Here is a 6,323-nt window from a genome sequence, read left to right as displayed (position 1 = left end):
GACTTCCTGCTATGGTCAAAGCTATTTGACTTGAGTAAGTGACTTCATTCTCAGCCCACAGAGAACAGATAACCTGCCATTTTTATTCTAAATTGTAAACTGGTAGCATTAACTAGTTTTAGCATCTGGGCTGCCAAGAGCTAACAATAGAAGCCTGATCCCCTGGATCCATGGGCAAAAGGGTTTTAAGGGTCTAAGGGAGTGTGGAAGTAAAGACTCCCCCAGAGTTAGTTGTCCTGTGACCTCCACATGCCTGCCCACTGTGTCAGGCAGGAGCACACAATGAATTAAAACCAAATGTAAAACACTATTCCAGAGATCTACAAAGCAATCTGCACAGGGACTGGGCTTCCCAACTCAGCGTTTTGATTGATTTGGGGTGCCTATAGTGGTCTCCCATCTGTTGGTCTCCTCAATGTGGGCTGAGGACTACATTCATCTACGGGCAAATATTTAGAATGTAGTTAGAGACTGTGAGGGTTAGTAAAGTAGCCGTTGTAGGTGCTTCCCCAAGACCCATGACGTCACTAGCCCTGGGTAGTTGGCGAGGTTTCCGGTCAGACATGACTTCCCTCTTGTGCCGTTCAGGTCCTTGTGGTTTGTAGTTGTCATAGCTGGGTAGGACCGCTGTTTGCTTCCTGCCTTTGGAAGCTTGCATGGTACTTTCTGACAGCAGGAAAGCTAACCCTCAGTAGGAAGTTTTCGGGTCAGCTACAGCTCAGAGGTCACTGGTCTCCCAACCTAAGACTCAGGGATCATGGCAGAAAAGAGAGCAGAAGGATTTTAGAAATGTAAGGATCAGGGAGTTTGCTGTGGGGTTGTGTCTGCTAGGAACGTCAGAAACTACGCCGCATAAAGCCCCACTAATATGACTGCCTAAAACACGAGCTGAATGAAAATAACACCGATACTTGTGTTAATATAGACGAGGGAGATCCCAGAAAGCCTCAACCCCGCACGAGAACTCCAGGTAACTAAGGAATGTTGAGAGTGGGAAAAACAGACTTCCGTAGGAAAGAGCACACACATTGGCTATCCAATAGCAAATGGCCAGCCCTGAAAACATCTGCTTATAATTAACCTTGCGCGGGCTGACAGGTTATATCAATCTATTTAGGAATATACACACAAACGCATACTCACATGCTCACGCACACACATGTGTACACACACACACACACACACACACACACACACCACCCGTAACAATTAATAAAATTAGAGACCATGAATTTGAAAAATCACGGGAAGGTTATACAAAAAATTTTGACGATAATTATATTATCTCAAAAAATAATGATTTTAAAGAAACCTCAAGTGTTGATTTCAGGCTAGTGTGATGAGAGACACTTTTCTCCAAAAGCATCACCTAATGAGATGCTATCTGGAAGTTGGAAATCGGTGCACAGTGAAAGACTTATTAAGGAAGAAAGGAGAGTGCAGGCGCAGTTGTATCGATCTGATGAATGCACTGAGAGACAAACAGGAGAAAGCAATAAAGAGCCTCGGCTAAAGGGGTACACATGGCTCCAGCTGCCCATGTAGCAGAGGACGGCCTTGTCAGGCATCAATGGGAGAAGAAGTCCTTGGTTCTATGAAAGCTTGATAGATGACCCCAGTGTGGGGGAATCGAGGGTGGGGAGGCTGGAGTGGGTGGGTGTGGAGGAGGAACATGGAAGCATTGGGCAGAAAGGAGGGGATGGGGGGGCGGTTCCGGGAGCGGGGAGGAAACCGAGAAAGGGGATAAGATTTGAAATGTAAGTAAAGAAAATATCTAATAACAACAACAACAACAACAACAACAACAACAACAACAACAACAACAACAACAACAACAATAATAATAATAATAATAATAATAATAATAATAATAATAATAATAATAGAGAGCCTCTGGTAACAAGCTCAGTGCCATTCATTCAAGGAACATTTGCGGATGGCAAGAAGGTGACAATCAGAAAAGGTGGGCTGGAGTCCTGGAGTCAGCTGACTAAGTGCGAGCAATCTGCCACTGCTGTGAGAGAGCACCAAGCTGATACAGGTCTTAGGGTCCCCATTTGTCCAACTAGTGTGACCTTTTTCTTCCTGTCCTTTTACTTGAAAATTCCTAGGTTTTAATTTTTTATTCCTTTCCTTACATTTATAAAATTCGGCTTTCAAACTTTGTCATGATCAGGAAATTTTGTATTCCTCCTTTATCTTTTCCTTGCTGTCCTTGTCCCGCCAGCTGTGCTTTTTTTATCTCTCTCTCTACCCTCTTACCCTTATTTCTTTCATTCTCTTGTTTCTTCCCTTCCCTGCCTCCTTTGGTCTCACGTGCTTACTGTTCCCACATTTGTCCTAAATAATTGTAACTTCACTTAATCTCTCTGTTTTCAGCTTTATCCCCACTGGCCATACAGTAGTGGATGCTCAGTAGGTGCATTTCTAAATCCTGTGCGTTCTGATATTATTACAGTCCCAGAAGTTCATTTTCTCCTCTCTGAATCATACCAGATGTTGAATCCTCAAGGGTAAGCATCTCATAAGAATGTCCCCAAGTAAGACTGGAAGAGTCATCCATCAGATATGTAAATCACAACACCGAAACACCAGCTACATGAAAGCAAAAGGGACCGTGACTCCAGCAAAACATCACAGTGATCCAACTACTGTGTTTAAACAAGTTTAAAATCCCACATGAACATCTCAGACTCGTAATAGCAGAAGTAAGCTCTGGCCTCAAGGGAGATTCAAACAAGCAAATGAGTTCAGCTGAGGACGAGGGAGTCAACAATGGACAGAGTGTCGACAAAATGGATGATAAAATACGTAACATGAATTTGGAAGATCAGCAACATAGAAAAATTAGATGCAAGGGGATAAAGGCATATGGAACTGTTGAAACTAAAAATGTCAGTGAACCGGGTAAAATATCACCAATAGATTTGACCAATCATAAGCAAGAACATCAAGGATAGAGAAGACTGAATAAATACTACACTCAAACATCAGTAAAGAAAAGCATAGAGCACACAGGACTACATGCCCCAGAGGACCTAGATTCAGTTTCTAGAGCCCACATGGCAGCTCACAAGTATCTATAATTCCAGTCCTCGGGGATCAAATGCCTACATCTTACCAGAATGGGCACCAGGCATGCGTGTGGTATACACACATACATGCATATAGGCAAAATACTAATACACATAAAATAAAATTAAAAAGCAAATCTATTATTTTTACAATTCTGGTGAGGTTGTCTGCAGAATGTACGTGGTTTTAAAACAAAAAGTGTATTTAGCAAAAATAATAAGGTTTTTTTTTTTTTATAAACCTTGTCCCACCAGATGTCAAGCTTTGTCCCAAAATTGACTGTAATAGTCAGCTAGTAGATCAGAGAGAGGAAAAAAAAACCAACAGAACAGAGACTAGAAGCAGGCCCGACCATGTGCCATGGCTTACATAGTCTTCAGTGTGTCTCCCAAAGGGCTCATGCTCTGGAAGCTTTCTCCCTAGTATGAAGTGTTGAAAGGTGACAGAACCTTTAAGAACAGGGTCTAATGGAAGGTGAGTGAAGCGGTGGAGGTGCTGTTAGTGGAAGGACTAATATAGTTTCCTCCACACCTTTGTCAGTTCCAGGTTCTTAGCAAAAGAGCAAGGATGGCCACTGCATCTCTCTGGCTTTTCATCACCACATGACAGCTCATTCTTACCCATGTTCCCACCAGGATGCTCTTGATCGCATTGTGACTCAGCCAATGGAGACTTCATCAGAAGACACACAAATTCACCCTCCAGAAGTAGGAATTAAATAACTTTTTTTTATTAAGCATCCACCTCAGATATTTTGTTGCAGCAACAGATAATGAAAAATGACATGTGTCATTTGATGTACAATAGCGCTAACTACACAGAAAGGAGGAGGGCTCAATAAATGGCTCTGGGACAAGTGGCTTTTCGCATATGAAAATAATAAAACGGATCACTAACTTACATCATTCACACATTCGGTTATGACTTACGTGGAAGAGATACACTTTTAAAGCATTTAGAGGAAGAAAGGGGGTATCTTTGTGACATCAAGTAAGGGCTTCCTAATCAAGAGTCACAGTTTTCACACTGTAGGTGAAGTCTAAATAGTTTTTACCTGATTGAAGTTAAAAGCTGCTTCTCTGTATAGTAGCAAGCCACCTTGAGGTGACCTCCATGCACGGCAAGTATCCTACCAACTGAGCCATATCCATAGCCTCAATTGTTTTTCCTTTCCTCATTCTTAACATCCATTACATCCAAAGTCCACTTACCTGAGCTTCTAAAATACATCTGTACCGACGCATGGTGGTGTAGATCTATAATCTCAGCATCCAGGAAGCTGAGGCAAGAGGATCAGGACTTCAAGGTAACTAGCCTGAATTACACAGTAGATTTGAGGCCAGTCTGAACCATATACAATTGGACTCTTTACAAAATTAACCAAAATTTATTTTATTAAAGACAAAAGGAAACTTGCATACTACAGAAAAACCCATGGGATGAGATCCCTATTAAATTCCAAGCTCTTAAGGGAGCTAACATCAGTTCTCACAAACTGTTTCGACAAAATATGAGTGGGGGGGAGGGAAGAGGCTGAAGGGGAGTCACTATTGAAGAATAATTATAAGGCATTCTTATTCATTCTTATTAAATAGTCAGTGCAGAATCAAGGTCAATAAGTCACAAGATAGTTTGACTCAACACATTTTCATGGTGGTGCAAAGCAGCACAGATTAAGAATCAAGGAGTTCTGGGCAGTGGTGGAGCACGCCTTTAATGCCAGCACTTGGGAGGCAGAGGCAGGCAGATTTCCAAGTTCGAGGTCAGCCTGGTCTACAGAGTGAGTTCCAGGATAGCTAGGGCTATACAGAGAAACCCTGTCTCAAAAAAAAGAAAAAAAAAAAAAAAGAATCAAGGAGTAGCTGCGTGTAGACTCAAAGCAAAGAAGTACTCCATTTTGGTTTGGAGTGTAGGAAGTACTATGAAGCAAAAGAAACTCAAAGGCAGGTCTCCTGTACTCTGAGGTACCAGACACCAGCTCGCCAAAACCCAGCCTTAAAAAGGAAAACTAGTCAAAACCTTCAAAATTAAATTTCAAGAATAAAAAGAATTATAAAGTCTAAATTGAAATTGTGTGGAATTCAGCTCCACTTTCAAGAGGAGGTATTTTACATATATATATTTATACAAATGTAAATATATATATTTAGAGATAGAATCCACCTCTCTGTGATTAAAGCTGAGTAACAGTAAACATACTTATAGTCAGAAAAGGAATGTGCTTTACAGTTCGAGAACCCTTGATCCTGTGCTTATTTTTTACTACACTTTATGAATTGCTGATTGCCAAGAAATCGCCATAGTATATCATGATTAAATCCCCATGAGGTCATTTCCATACTAATTTCTAGTTCTGAGTACGCTGTTGCACCAAGTTAATTAACTACAAACCTTCCAAAAGATCTATTACAGAATAAAAGCGCCTGAAGCCACTCACTGTTGTGCTGTGTGGCGATGGAGCCAGAAACAGCATCAAGGAGAGATGATAAAGTAGACAGTGAATCACTCAGGTTACAGAGACGTGACCCGATGTGGGAGATAAGTGTGATTCTTAGTGTTAACTGGCAACTTGACAGGATCTAGAATGCCTTGGGAGATGGACCTTAGATCATGCCCATGAGAAATTATACTTGTGGATTAAATGATGTGGCGAAGAACGCATCTTAGTAGGACCATCCCCCGGCAGGGGATCCTGACTATAACAGTGAGAATGGTGAGCTGAGTGGCAGCATGCGTGCATTGCGACTCTCTTCTCCTGATTGTGAGCATATAGTAGCCAGACGCTTCCTGGTCCCGCTGCTTTAGTTTTCCTGTGGTTGTGGACTGTGAGCTCAAATAAACCTTCTTTCCTCTAAGATGCTTTGGTCAGAGCATTTTGTCACAGGGACAAGAAAAGATGGGAGGCTAGCAACCCATCAGGAGTGAAATCTATTTATCAGGCTAGGGAGAGCTCTCTGGGTTTCTCAGCAATGGTGAAAGGGGCAGGGAGTGTTTGGCTTCAGACCCAGGTCAAGGACTGAGCTGCATGTTTTACATACAAAGCCAACCTGGCCTCCAGGTTCTTCCAACACCCCTGGCCCCTGCCCCCAACCCTGAGCTTTTCAGTCCAGGGGTTGGGGCTGCCTTTCCCCCAGAGGCTCTTCCCTATATAATACAGACATTTTGCTCTCTCTTTTCCCCCTTCTTCTTCTTCTTCTTCTTCTCTTCTTCTTCTTCTTCTTCTTCTTCTTCTTCTTCTTCTTCTTCTT

The 6,323-nt window shown here is 42.2% G+C and overlaps 1 long non-coding RNA gene across 1 annotated transcript; it reads left to right on the top strand.

Annotated features, from left to right (window-relative positions):
- Positions 1–817: 817 nt before the first annotated feature.
- Positions 818–3,811, top strand: LOC116087287. The gene is made up of 2 exons (XR_004117346.1): positions 818–970; positions 3,616–3,811. It is a non-coding gene; the product is annotated as an uncharacterized LOC116087287 (long non-coding RNA).
- Positions 3,812–6,323: the final 2,512 nt, after the last annotated feature.

Source organism: Mastomys coucha, unplaced genomic scaffold, assembly GCF_008632895.1.
Source record: "Mastomys coucha isolate ucsf_1 unplaced genomic scaffold, UCSF_Mcou_1 pScaffold13, whole genome shotgun sequence".
Classification (NCBI taxonomy): domain Eukaryota; kingdom Metazoa; phylum Chordata; class Mammalia; order Rodentia; family Muridae; genus Mastomys; species Mastomys coucha.
Note: the sequence above shows the minus strand (reverse complement) of the source record. Positions and strands in the feature narration are given on the sequence as shown.